This window comes from Thunnus thynnus, chromosome 5 (genome assembly GCF_963924715.1).
Source record: "Thunnus thynnus chromosome 5, fThuThy2.1, whole genome shotgun sequence".
NCBI classification, from domain to species: Eukaryota; Metazoa; Chordata; class Actinopteri; order Scombriformes; family Scombridae; genus Thunnus; species Thunnus thynnus.
In genome coordinates, this window is record NC_089521.1 from 19839283 (window position 1) to 19852529 (window position 13247).

Genomic DNA, 13247 nt, shown 5'->3' on the forward strand with positions numbered 1-13247 from the left:
GTGGGTTATTTGTCTACAAGGAGACCAATCACTAAAAAAACAAGTAGGAGTGGGAAATTGTAAACAATGTTTCCCATCTGTCAATTTGATTATTTTACCTTAAGCTGTACCTACCCAGAAAAGTAATAATGTTGGAGTCAAAGAGTACCAAAACCTTTCGACCAACACAGACATTGTGTTTGAATACAAATGCAACGGAAGTTATTATTCTTTCCGTTTGTATCCCTCTGACTATCTCTCTCCGAAGGAGTGTTGCATGAGCGAACAGCATTTGTCAGTTGTTTACTCAAACCAGAGATTTTGTGCGTCTGAAATGTTATAGCTTATGGATCTGTACCTCCCTGTAAACACTAATATGATTTAGTTTAAAGACGGACAATCAGTGCGCCTATCCACCTACCAAATTAATCCCAATAATACAGAGGCATACGCACACACAAACAAAAGGATAATTGCTTTTTAATGATCTCACATTATGCAAATACTCATCATGAAGCCATAAATCTTAGAGGGAGTTTCTACCTACCTGTCCAGCAGTAATGCCAACAGACTGACGTATTATATTGTGCAGGGAAATAGATAGAGACTTCTTCTGGCCTCCATCAATTTGAGTTAAATTTGTTTATAGATACTTATACCTTATTCCTGTGCATTTAAATTGTCTTGACTGTCAAGAAAAAGCTCAAAAAATACCAGAAATGTATAATTTAACTTTCCCAAAACTCTGTTATTGAGCAAAATCCTCCTGGCTCATTGATATTTATCTAAAAATGGGCAAAACGTGGTATATCAGTGTGTTTAATAATCTACTAAATTAGCACTGGATCCTGTGAAATATTCAAATATCTGAAAAATAGATATTTGAAAACCACAGCAGTGAGTTATGCTCAATTAGGTATGAAGAGCAGCAGCACTGGATGGATAGATAGCTGGTACAAAAAGAGAGAAACAGGAAAACATCTCTAGCCTTTGATTAACACAGAAAAACTGTAGATTAAGGCTTTTTCTTTGCACTATCATCTCTTAAGGATAATGCGGGCCCTTTGGAGACTTCTCCCCCTGAAAAAAAGAAGAAATTCTGGAGTTCATCTCAAATGACCTGCTGGCTCTTAAAGCAGTGTTGTTCTTCCAGTCTCTCAAACTCGCTAGGCCCATGAATTATTCTCCCCGATTCTCAAAGTCAAAGTGAACTGAAAAGTATACAACAGCAACTTTTAGAGTATTGTGTGTGTGTGTGTGTGCGCGTGTGTGTGTGTGTGTGTGTGTGCATTTTTGTTGCCTCATTGAAACATTTTGTATTTATAAACACAGACATTGTCGAGACCAGTAGTCCTAATGGGGACTAAAGCCCGGTCCTATTGAGGAAAATCGTCATTTCTAAGGTCCTGGTTAAGATTATGGGTAAGGTGTGAATTGAGATTAGGTTAGGTTAAGGTTAGGGTTAGACATGAATTGGTTATAGTTAACGTTAGGTTTGGGTTTGGGTTTGGGTTAGGCTGTCCACAATGAATGGAAGTCAATGTAATGTCCTGACAAGGACAGCTGTGCAAACTTGTGTGTGTGTGTGTGTGTGAGTGTGAATGAGTGGCAGAGAGATACTGTAGATACATTGAAGGGGCAGCTAAGAAATGAATGGGGCCATCTGGGAAGAGCAGGAGGTTCCTGCACCTGTCAGCATGTGGCATAAATCCTGAATCTCAGTCATGACATTTACTATGAGTGAAGGAATAGCCTTTAAAACATTTAAAACAATGCAACAATAGATTTAATCATTGGTCACTGTTGATTAAACTGAAGTTGTCCACTTTAAGGACATACAGAAGATACAAGAAAAAAAAATTCTATCCAAAACCTTATTTCAGAGTCAAGGCAAGGACTAGTTGTATTGATCCATGGACCTTAACCCTCTTTTTGTTCTGTGGTGGAGGGCGATTTTGTCATTCATACTACAGTATGCCCACGCCTGGAATGGAAGTGAGTCCCAGAATCATAATACAAGCTAATGTTTAAAGTGTGAGGCTGAGAGAATCACTTGGTGTCAAGTTTCTTTGCAAATCTAATTTCTCAGGGGGGATTCATCACTTTGAGGATGCGGGTGCCTGAACCAGTAAGTCAGCATTTTCTGTCTTTTATCCATCTAAACTCAATTGAAAGGTCTTAATGAAGTGCACACTACAGGACATGATGAACTCCTATAGGTATGCTTCTCTACTCAGACTTGACATTGTATTGGCCAATAATACGTGTTTGGTTGCTCCAAACAAAAAGACAATTTCTGTGACACTGATCTTGTGTTTTTGTGTTGTTCTTTTTCAGCTTTATAAGTAATTTTGGAGCAGTTTCTGCACAACACAGATTGGATCCTCATGAATGCATCCTTGTGTCTGGTAATTATTACATTTCCTCTAAAATTTTCTTTTGATCCTTATCATTCAGATGCCCTTTTGTCGATGTTTAGATCCCAGGCTACATCTCTTTGTTCCACTTAGCTATGCGATAGTGTCTCTTTGCATTTTGTCCCTTTCCTTTTTCCTCTGTGGCAAAAGCCACCAATTTAATTGAATTTCTGGGCTTTTAATGTCTGCATTACTCTAATCAGTGAAGAGGAGAGTAGAGTTGTTTATCTCGACCTTGGTAGAATTAGCAGAGGGTATTTGTGCAGATGTTAATGCTTTGAAAAAAACACAAAGTATTCTGCAAGATCGTAACCTGAGCTTTTATTGATCAACTAGTCAAAGGTGTTTATAGACATTCCAGACAGTGACGTGCACTGAAAGAATGTTCTGATGACAAAATTCAGTAAACTCATACAAAAGATACACAATATTCTACTGTGATTCTATTTCACAGACCAAAGTACGGTCTTTTATATAAAGCAATACCAATGTAGACGAATAAATTTTATATGAATTGACCTAGCTTCCAAGTCTTTTGTTATTCTGCTTTATGGCTGTATAATATTAAGATGCTAGTGCTGTATGATTCATCAGTCACAGACAGTGGAAAGATAGGGCTGCCATTAAAGTGAGGTGCAGGGCATTCTGCTATCTCACACAAACAACATGCAATATAACCTTCTGAGAGGGTGGCACGACTGCAGGCGAGGCAGAACACAGTGGAATGCAAAATACAACCCCAAATACCCTAGGGCCCGGAGGCAAATTTGATTAAAAGTTTGTTTTTCTTCACTCTCAACAAACGGAGGAGCTCGTCGATGCGGCACTGACAGTTAATTGGACTTGGCAGGGCCACGAGTTCATTCGTCAGCATTGTGTGGGGCTTGCCTAGGAGGAGCAGGACAATCGATGTCCCTCAGGACGGCCTGTAATCACTGCAACACTCCAATGAAGTCCAGGGTTAAACATCAGGAGATTGCAGGTGAACCAGAGGATCTGAGAAAGACTGCTAATATGCTCCCACTCCCAAAGCAAGCCAAGGACACTGCAACATAGCACCCAAAGGACTGTGATGATCCCTCAGAACAGAATTACACCTCAAGCTATTATTTTGACCTAAACTATCATGAATTCAAGATCCCGAGAGGTAAAACAAGTGTCTAAACAAACGAAAGATTTTGTAACAAAATACCATATGAGACATTGTATGTGGGCTGTCAGTGGTTCCAAATCTGGGTGTGAGGACCTCTACAGGGGTCATGAAAAGATTAACGGGATATTAAAGCAAAAAAAACATTTTCTACAAACTTTTTCTACTACACAACATTCTGTTCATTATTTTCTGCCCTTAATTTTCCTCTTTGGGTAATTATTGGAAGATTTTAGGCATTTATGATTCCAAACAAAACAAAGAAAAAATCACACTCAACTTGACCAAACATTTGCATAAACAAACTAGGAGGGGTGGGTGGGTGTGTGGTTAAGTCAAGAAGATACAGTTTGTTTTAAGGGGACACAAGCCAGAAAGGAACCACTGGTCTATATCAGCGGTTCCCAATCTGGGGGTCCTCCAAGGAGTCACAAAGTAAATCTGTGTATTCTGCTTTACAAATTATGACTTTTCTCCCTTTTCTCTAATCTTTCTCCTTTGATTGCACAATACTGAACAGTTTTTGGCCTCTAAAACCTTTTCACATTAAACTGTGGTGGGAACATCACTATGCTTGAACTGCTAACAACTTGTAGACATAACCTGTAATGAGGGGTCATGAGAAGACATTGCTTCACTTTAAAGGGTTAGAAGGTACAAGATAGAAAAACATACAGCATAACACTGAAGACTGGGAGGAGATTTGACACTGCTAGAGAGACTTTACCACACAAAACCGAGCAGCGTTTTAACACCACAGCAGTTGAAACCAGATGTGTGGAATTACGTTTGCCACACACTGAACTGTAAAGAGGCCATCAAAAGCAATGATCAATAAAAATCAATTGAATCTTTGGAAGCAAACTTCATAAACTCGGCAATGGTCCACAAAATCAAGTGTGACTTACAGACTGTGAATTGCGCCTAAAACAGCTTTGTTCTACATTAGTATTCACATGATATCTTATCTCACTAAACTGTTATCGTAGCATTTGAGCTATTTTAGACACACTGACCTTGTCTTAAGGACAGGAGATAAGGCTTTTTAATGTCCTTATTAAATCAAGCCATCTATGCAGACTCTCAGAGCTGGGTAGTGTGTTCCAGAAGCTCTTAACTCTCTCTTACTGACTAATGACAAGCATCACAGTGATAATGACCAGCGGGACTGGATGTTATATCTGCTCCGCTAAAATTATTATCATCATATTATCATCTTAACTATCACCACGATAAACCATCATATCCACCTGCTTTTGTGCTCAGGTTATATGCATGGAAAGAAAGCACACTCAAATTCAAACACACACACACATACACACACATTTTAGGCATTCTCCCAAAGGTAATGGAGCAGTGAGCTCTTGGGGAACAATAAATCCTGCTTAATGGGATGGTACAAAAAATCTTCAGAGCCGGGCAATGTCAATCTGCATACTGAGCCAATGAGCCTTATATGTACAGAAAATGTTATAGAGATACGTGTGTATGTGTGTGTGTGTGCCGGTTGATGCATTATACTTATGTAAAACCTTTTCAAGAAAATGTGTCGGTTGCTTTTAGTGTGAATATATTAATAATTCATAATCAATATTCATGCGGGTGTTGGTATGTGTGAGTGTGTGTGTGTGTGTGTGTCATCTGTCAGCTACAGTACATGTGCCACAATTCATTCAGTGGACTCGCCATCAGTCAGTTGATGTCTCGGTACAGTGATTTATGCCACATGTAAGTCACACAAGTCACTAACAGACACGAGAGGAAAGATCTGAGAGGCATGCTGTCAGAGCCACATCCTGAAACATGTCTGTCAGAGCCTCAGCAGTGACAGCTGCACTGTTCAATCTCTTCTGTTTAACAGCCAGTATCAGTACCTGTTTCTAAACTGCAGATAACCAACCTCTCCCCTGGATTTGGTTGTAACAGCTATTAATAAATCCTTTACTAAGTTTGTGTGGGAAGTTCTTCTCAAGTTCTTAGTAACGACTAACTAGTTTCAAACTAGTGATTTGCTAAATGAGGTTGTACGATTAAAACGTAAAGGTATACTATGCGGGATTTGTTGATTGGTGTTTGTAAACACACAGCATTCAAAGTTGGCCCCTCCTCCCTGACTCAGAGAGAGAGAGAACAGCGGTGGTTGAGCAAGCTAGAGAGTGAATTAAGAGAACAAGGTGAGAACAAAGCCATGGTTCAGATAAATAAAACCTTATTTTCTGATCTTTTCATAGCAGTTACATTTTAAAGCACAAATAAAAACGCCCACACCTCTGCACAACCCTGCTGGAAGGTGCTGCATTGCTGGATTTTGTGTGAATGCAGAGCTTCATCCTGTCCACTGTGGCCTCTCTGTTCTGTGTGTGTAGCTCAGCCCTGCCCTCGCTCAAATAGACACACAGACCTGCAGCTCTTTATACATCCATGACACAGAAACAGAGAGCAGAGTGGAGCCGAGTCTTGACCTCACACCTTGCACGTTGTTACTGGCTGGGGGCTACCTACCCACTGCTCAGAGGATGACGCCCAGAAACGTCCTGAACACAGCAAAATAACAAGAAAATAAGAAAATACAAGCAGAGGGCAGAGTCTCTGTATATAAATACATCACCACACAGTTGTAGTAGGTCATAAGTGATGATTGAGAGGGATTAGTTTTTAGTTTTGTGAGTCTATATATTGTTGTTAGGAAAATCCTGCATAGTATACCTATACTATATGGTTCACAATTTCAAATCTGTCTTAAAACAATACTCACATGCCCATATGTACATTGAGACAGATTTTTCTTGCTGCAATCATTTCTCCTCTTCATACTGGTCATTAAGAGATCCCTTCCCTAAAATGCTTCAAATGGATGTGATGGAAGACAAAATCTACAGTTCTCATTCTGTGCAAGTATTCCTTCCCTCCTTAGTTAATAGCAGGGGTTTTCCAAGTCTGAGACTGTCAGATATGTCTGGAGGCATTTATTTGTTTCTGACTCTGGGAAAGTGGGAAAAACAGTAAAATCCCCAAAAACTACTGTATCTCTGAACTATCTCTTTAACCAAATCACACATATGAGGACTATTCAATGTGATCTCCTTTTGATAACTAATGTAATATTTTTTCACTTCATTTCACTGAGCCTCCCCTGAAACTGTATGGAGCCCCCCTGGGGAGGCCCGCCTCCCACTTTTAAAATCTCTGGTTTATAGGAAGCTCATATGAAGCTTCAGCAGTCTGTCAGTTAATCAAATCAAGTAAGTATTCTCCAAAGTTACAGTCTGTTTGGTACAAAATTCCTTCTTTGTGTTTCCACTGACAGTGTTTCTGTGCTGAGCTGCGGTGGAGGAATAGTAACACAAATAGGGCTGTCGCAGTGAAGGAATTTCCCCTGCGGTGATTTAGGGTGGCTCAGCAGTGCAGCCGAGTCCCCTTAAACCTGGGATTTATGAATGGAGTCTGGCTGGATGCGCCTTTAGATTGTATGATTAGATGGAAAACTACTTTACCTCGCAGGTTTGATTGCAGCCTGCTCGGCTGCACAGTGACCCCGGAGAGTTTCAACATATAACTGAGACAAAGTATTCATACAGACATGTTTTTAACTACCCTCAATCAGCTCGAGCCCAACTCTGTTATGGGCACCAGTTTAGCTTGTTAGTGTGGATGCTAGCTGCATGAGGCTCTATGGAGCCTAACAAGTGATATTGCAAGTGTAAAACAAGAGGGGCCAAGCCTCATGAAAAAAAGAAAAAACGTGAATATAGTTGGTTGTGGTGGTTGCTTGCGATTCACCTCAGTTGGCTTGTCTATAGTGCTGTATTGCAATACTGGGGTTATAGCCCTAAAAACAAACAGGGATTTTTATACTACAGAGGGAGACTTTGGAGGAAAACTCACTTGAGTTGTCAACTCAAGACTGCTGAAGCCTCTTATAAATTTCAGATAAATTCTGGAATATATTTTTGCACAGAACAAGGACTTTGTATTTTGTCTCCCATCTCTTACATTTGACGTGCATTAGCAAGGATCTCTTAATGGCCAGTATATGTACAGGAGGAATGATTACAGCAAGCAAAAGTTATTTCAATGTACATATGTGGGCACCTGACTATTAGACTGACTTGAACAATTGTGAACCTATCCCTTAAGAGCATTTAAATTAGCAAGTCTACAGTAATGTGTAAATAAGTTGCTCGGATGGTAAATGGACTGTACTTGTACAGGGCCTTTCTAGTCTTCCGACCACTCAAAGCGCTTTTACACTACGAATCACATTCACCCATTCATTCATACCATGCAAGGTCCCAACCAGCCCATCAGAGGAAATCTAATCATTCATACACATTCACACAATTCAGGGTTAAGTATCTTGACCAAGGACACATCAAAATGCAGACTGGAGGAGCTGGGAATCGAACCTCCGATCTTCTGATTAGTGGACGACCCGCTCTACCGCCTGAGCCACAGCTCGAGAGCACTACAGAAACATCTGCACTACAGAAGCACTGCAGAAACTACAGAAACATCTGTAGTGCTCTCCAGTCAAAAGCAATGGACTTTTTTTTTTTATAAAGAAAACCACAGTAGTATCATTAGCTGTAACATAACTTCCAAAAAAGAAAAAAGTTTTAGGAGGCCAAAAATATATTAAACTTAACAAAAGATTGTAAATGTAGATATGATTTAATTTAATTTAAATATGCATACATAAAAAAATATTCACACAGTTTAGAATGAGAAATACAGTACCTGATTACACTAACCTAACCACCATTATCTGGTCATTTAGTCTTTATTGGCATAATGTTTTGATGTGTACTGAACATTACATTTTTTTCAGTTTACATCATTATTAAGCAGCATTTTCACTACGTGTCAGGTCAGATGTGTCAACCATATTCCATTACTTTTTTTTCAGTTCAGTTAGTTAATGTAACCATTATACCTGCTTTACCTTAGTAACAACTAATCTCTAGTAATAGCTAGTTTATGTGGTGCAACTTTTAAATTTAGTGATGCGTAAATTTCCACTTAGCAGGCTAAACTAGGCTAACTAGGCTAATTTTTCTCAAGAAAAGTTGATGCAGCCAGTTCCTGTTCATCAGAGCATCAGCCCCTTCATTTCACTGCATGTTTTACTTTGTATCTCTCTGCATGTGACAAATGAAGCTCCTTGAATATTGAGTCAAAACAGAGGTGATCTCTCAATGAACATGAACCCTGTGCTTGGGAGAAATAAATAACAGTGTCACATACTTGGCAGTATATAAACTGGCTGCGATGCTCCCCGGGAGTACAATGTACCATACAAAAACAAAGCTCTACCAACGCGGGAGGGCTCAACTTCATGAACACACACACACATACACACACATACATATAGAGTAGTAACTGTGTTCCCCGAGGCACTATAGATTGGTCCATCTTCTGTACCCTTGAGAAATACCATTGCCTGAGCGCTTTGATCTATCAAAACGAATGAGGCAGTCGGCATCGACTCTTACAAGCAGCAAGGAACCCCCTTCAGAATGACACAGTTAGAATATTTATAGTTCTCCCAAAACGTCTCCTTGTATATGCTTTTATAATGAGGAATTCAATTGATTTAGACTTCTTTTTTAAAAGTTGATGTGGAAATCAGATCTTATTTATCCAGTTTTTTGTTGATATGGGGCCATCTTCTCAAAAAAAAAAAAAAAAACAGACTTGTTGCTTTTATACTAATGTAGACATTCACACAGATACAGTGCCAACATAAACGTGCACAAACATCGAATTCTCTATTTGTGAGATTAACGGAGAGAGAGGTTTTGAAAGAAAAGTGTAGAGACATTTTGAGTGATTTGTCGAGCAAGTATAAATCTGTATGTGCATCTCTGTTCCAGTCTGTGTAATTCACAGTATCTTGGTCTTTGACAGCCATGCATGTCAATGTCCTGCTGGAGTGGAGTGGAACCATCTGCCTTAGATGCACTTCTGAGAATAATGTGTAAATACTGTTGATGGGTGGCGGAGGATAACCTCACAAAAGTGTTTTTCAAGTTTAACTGCACAGTTCCGGTCTGGTTACTCTTTCATATTGCATCTTTGATGGTTGATGCAGTGTTATCTGCAATGAAATAAGCTAATGAAGCTAAAGAAAATATGTACCACCCCTGTTTGACCCAGTACATTGTGATCATTATCCTAAATTCTTACTTCAGTGCAACAAGTTCAATATCTAATAAAAACAATCAACGATTTAAAACCTTAATAATGAATAATCTTACTATTTTAGTTGACAATTAACATAAAGCCCCCAGTGTCTGGTGCAATATCCCATAAACAAGCGTTCATAGGCCACATTCATCAATTAATCATGTGTATAGCACCCGCAGCAGTGGCTGCCTTCCCATCTGAATACATTAGGGAGGAATATGTTACCTCATGGACCACGGCTGACCAACCACATTAGATTTGGCTATTAAGTGTGATAGATTTCTTTTTAGAACACAAAGGATGCTTTGTGGTTAACAAAGCTAAACTACTCCTTGGACTTTTCAGATACTTATCTTGGTAGCATTGATTTTTAGAATCTCTGCACAAGTGGGCGAACATTTCCTCCTCAATAAGGAAAAGCAAACTCTAAAACGGATAAGAGAAGAAACACCAAAAGCTCCATGTGTCTATGCACATTTCGTCTCCCTGAGCACTGAGAACATATCATTATCCGAGCGAAGCACATGAAATCAATGATAGTGCTTCATTGCACCTAACATTTTACAAGTGATGGCTTTCATAGCTAAATATACCTTGCACATACAACATCTATCTTTATCGTTCTCTTTATTTGAAAGCTGTTATTACTGTAGCATATAGTGACCTTGTGTGACAGACTCATCAAGAGGGATCAAATCACAAGTGCTGAAAAGTACACAGTGATGCAGGCAAAGGCACTGGGTCATTTCTCTCCAACTTTGGAAGAGGAAAGTCTACTTTAAAATCTGAAAAACTCATAAGATATTGAAAAAAACTTGATGTACTTTTCAGTCAATAAACTCCTAATATTCTACAAAGATTAGATTTCCCATTTCATCTCATACTGCGGCGTTTTCACAGCAATATATACTATATACAATACTTGCTGCAAAACTACAACCAATAATATGACTACTTTGGAAAAACTTACTTCAATAGACTAAAATGACTAAAGACATACTGTTCAGTCCCATAAGCAGCGCTCCGTCTTTTTGAATTGCCTTTGCAGAAATTGCTACTGTCCCTGTTTTATTGAGCCTAATATTTTACCAAACATTTTTTTTATTTACATGGTTTAAATCCTATTGAGAACAATGTTGTTTTTCAAGCCAAACACTACTGACAAAACAAAGTATACACAGTGGCACAGAGAAATAAACAGTACATTTCAGTATAAATAAGAGAAGAAGGCAAAGCAACAGAAAACACAAGCACAACAGAGAAAGACAATCAAAACCTAAAATAACAACAAAAAAAACAGTAACAGGTACATGTCACAGCAACATTTTAATGCCCTGAGCTGTTAAATGAAAAAAAATTAAAAACTGAAAATCTTTACACAACATGTGATTAGAGAAACATGTTCAAGAGCACGTTCCACAAACACAACACACAGGCATTAGAACAATCACACAAACAACAATTAATCATTCATCCCTCTTTTGGGAGGACACCAACCAAATTCAGAACGCTCCAAATCCACACGTGGTAGATGTAGAACGAGATAACATTTGCAAACAGTCAACAGCAAACGTCCTGTTTTGCTGTTTTATTTGTTGTCCACATCTACCAGTGTGTCCTTGAGATAAGTATAAGACACCCCAGGACTCCACGCAGGTCACAGGGCAGGTCTGGTCTCAGTGGGACTGTTGCCTCAGGCCGAGGGAGAGGATGAAACGTTTTCTGGCTACAGCAGGTGGACAGCAGCGGGTGAAAAACGGCCAATATCTTTCTTCAACCTCAACATCGCTCCCAATAAAACTTAACTGAATCTCTCCCACCTTATCGCCTTCTCTTTTCTGGCCACAAACAGTCCAACTCTTTATTTTCACCACCTGACCCATATACAAAACTGCTTCCTGGTGGGTGCTGCTCCAGAAACAAGGTCCAAGCCTTTGATCTGGCTCCAGATCACTGGCTGAAAGGCTGTCACTTCAGCTTTAGGCCACTCAGCATCCCACAGCAGCTCTTCATCACCAAGCCTGGGCAACACACTTTTTATCACATTCACACATCCTTCATCATGTGACCAGCTCATTCTGCCCTCTCACCAGCTATCGCACCAGGGAATTGGCTTTTATGCGAGCACAAATACCTCAACTCAAACACAATAGCGGTAAAACAGTAAATAAACCATGGCATCGATTGAGTTGGAACTGAATAGATGTCAGTGTGTGCTTTTCAGCCCACGTGAGCCTTAAAGTGATGGCTGAGTCCACTTACATGACGACCACTAAAGCTCACATCACTTATCTGTGTTGGGTAAAAGTAATATTTACAGTGAAAGACAAAAAAAAAAACAAAAGAAAAACATGCTGAACCATTTACACGCAGGAAAAAGAGGGCAGATTTAATTTAAAAATTGGCACGCATTCCTCATTTCTACAGATGAAAGCTCGTAAATGAAAAACCCTGGAATCATGCCTGGTATGGAAATCTAAAGTTATGAATAATGCCTCTGTCTCAATCATCAAGTCTGTTTTAATAAGGTGGATTATCCCAGCACCTGCAGGCTGAAAGGCACACACGGCTGCACTCCTAACAAACCAAGAGTGGGACAAGAGTCCCTGGGGGCCCTGAACCTCACATACTCCCAGTTGGACCCTCACCAGTCTGTAGGAGTGAGCAGCAACAAACAGCTCAGGCTTGTCATTTATGCCCATGAATCCACCTCCAATGGGCCGGCGTTGCAGCGAGACCCGCTGATTTACACACACTTGCTAATCAGGGAATGGCTCTCTTGCTAATGAAAACTCATAGATCTATACAATAACACTGCTGATATGATTTTAGCTCCCATTACTCATTCCTAAATATGCAATAGGCAATAAGCGTGAAATGCTGCTGAGAGTGAATTTGGGGTCAGAAATGTTGACGCAGGAATCGGTGACTGGGTCATGGTTATTGTAATCTCTGTCCTAACCTGGGAATTAGAGCCTCCTGTATGCATGTTCACAATCTCTGCAGGCATAAATATCACAAAGGAGTATATAGATTCTTTCCTCCTGCCTGCCCTCAGTGACACTTCAGCATTTAGCTGATTGCAGAATGGATGTGCCTGACTCCACCCTCCTATTGCTCCTGGAGTCCACCTCTGGGAGCTGAGGTAAACCCAGTAAACAGAAAGGCCAGCACAATGGTTTGTTTCAGCTTGGCATTGATTCATCATTCCACTGAACAAGTCATAGGCACCAGTCTAATCATGATTAAGACCATAACAGAGAACTCGGTAGACACAGGGGGGATGCAACCATCCATCCATCCGCTATATTCATCAAGCAAATCACTTCCACTTCCAGTAAATGAAAATGAATTCATTGTGACTTACCTGTTCCATTGGCTGTGTTTGCTAAGAAGAGAGGATACAAAGCTGAGCAGCTTTGAGATAGACGTACATTGAGTCAAAACAGTTGTACTGTTCACAGCAAAGTCTTATGGACTAACTGGCTGTGAAAGCCTTTTAGGAATAAATGAGT

General features: G+C 39.8%; 1 protein-coding gene across 1 annotated transcript in view; it reads right to left on the bottom strand.

The window, feature by feature from the left end:
- Nucleotides 1-13247, bottom strand: part of megf11 (multiple EGF-like-domains 11) — an 81135-nt gene that overhangs the window by 44880 nt on the left and 23008 nt on the right. The window lies entirely within an intron of this gene.